This window comes from Ranitomeya variabilis, chromosome 6 (assembly GCF_051348905.1).
Source record: "Ranitomeya variabilis isolate aRanVar5 chromosome 6, aRanVar5.hap1, whole genome shotgun sequence".
In the NCBI taxonomy this organism is placed as follows: Eukaryota; Metazoa; Chordata; class Amphibia; order Anura; family Dendrobatidae; genus Ranitomeya; species Ranitomeya variabilis.
The window spans coordinates 389,976,065-389,977,840 of NC_135237.1; the positions used below are offsets into that span (position 1 = coordinate 389,976,065).

At 45.7% G+C, this 1,776-nt stretch overlaps 1 long non-coding RNA gene across 1 annotated transcript; it reads left to right on the plus strand.

The window, feature by feature from the left end:
* The first annotated feature begins 575 nt into the window (after positions 1-575).
* Positions 576-1,010, plus strand: LOC143781191 (uncharacterized). The gene is made up of 3 exons (XR_013216611.1): positions 576-630; positions 710-836; positions 911-1,010. It is a non-coding gene; the product is annotated as an uncharacterized LOC143781191 (long non-coding RNA).
* The last annotated feature ends 766 nt before the right edge of the window (positions 1,011-1,776 follow it).

Here is a 1,776-nt window from a genome sequence, read left to right on the forward strand (position 1 = left end):
CAGAAGCACAAAAGTCTGCACGGAAGCACAAGACTCTGCACAGAAGCACAAGACTCTGCACGGAAGCACAAGACTCTGCACGGAAGCACAAGACTCTGCACGGAAGCACAAGACTCTACAGAAGCACAAAAGTCTGCACGGAAGCACAAGACTCTTTACAGAAGCACAAAAGTCTGCACGGAAGCGCAAGACTCTGCACGGAAGCCCAAGACTCTGCACGGAAGCACAAGACTCTGCACGGAAGCACAAAACTCTGCACTGAAGCACAAAACTCTGCACGGAAGCACAAAACTCTGCACGGAAGCACAAGACTCTGCACGGAAGCACAAGACTCTGCACGGAAGCACAAGACTCTGCACTGAAGCACAAAACTCTGCACGGAAGCAGAAGACTGGTTGTCTCCTGGTGCTGGCATCTCTCCTGGTGCTACCATCTGTGGTGCTGGCCTGGTGAGGACAACACTGGCTATGTAAGTATAGAACCTTTGAAAATGTCTGTCTCTCTTAATTTTTCTCTCTGTTCCTTTAGACTGGTTGTCTCTTGTTCTGCCATTTGTCTCTGGTGCTGGCGTCTCTCCTGGTGCTGCCATCTGTCTCTGGTGCTGGCGTCTCTCCTGGTGCTGCTGTCCTGGTGAGGACAACATTGGCTATGTAAGTTAAGAACCTTTGAAAATGTCTGTCTCTCTTAATTATTCTTTCTGTTCCTTTAGTCTTGTTGTCTCCTGGTGCTGCCATCTCTCCTGGTGCTGGTGCTGCCATCTGTCTTTGGTGCTGCCGTCTCTTGTGGTGCTGCCATCTGTCTCTGGTGCTGGTGTCTCTCCTGGAGCTGCTGTCCTGGTGAGGACAACACAGTCTATGTAAGTATAGACTTTATGAGAATGTTTCTCTAATGCATTTTCTGTTGCTTGTAGACTGGTGGAATCTCCTGTTGCAGCAGTGTGTCTCCTTGTGCTGCGGGGTCTCCTGGTGCTGCCATCTGTCTCTGGCCTGTGCTGACTGCTGTGCTGTTGTACTACTGCCTGTAATGTAAGTATTGGTGTCCATGGATTTTTTTTTTTGCTACATATTGTTTTGCTCAACACAAGTTTAATTTTTCTTCTCTGTTCTGTAGTGTTTCACTTGACTGCTGCCTGCTCTTCAAAGATGTCCTCCTCCAGTGAAGTCTCCCAGAGTGGATTTGACCCTGATTATGTAATCACATTTGATATACTGATTGGTATGTATTGACTGGCAATAATATAGACATGTGGTGAATCCTATATTTTCTTTACAGGTACCTGACAGTGCAGAAAGCAGGAACGGGAGAGTGGAAATGAAGCTTCCCATGGTCGTCGGACTCAAGTTTCTGAGGAGGAAAGACTGGGTGTAAGTATTCTTTTCATCAGAGTTGTAATAGAGTTGTAAATCTTTTGTGTGATTTAAGTCCTGACTTGAGTACGGTTTGATGAGGTTGGCACACATTTGGAACGATTCATCCCCAACCACAATAAATGGCATTGGCGGTCCTTCAGTGTTGGTAAGAGGTTGTGGCTGTGGAAAATTAAAATCATTTCCATATAAACGTTGGCCCATATCAGAGTTTTTGAAAGTCTGAGTCATTTCCTCGTCCATATGAGCCAATGTCCATGGCAAAAAATCTACACTCATCATCTGCAATTGCTATTCGAACAATGGAAAAGTATTTTTAATAATTGAAATATTCGGTTCCACTTCCTGCAGGTTTCAGAATCCGAATGTGTTTGCCGTCCACAGTCCCCACACAGTTAGGAAAATTACA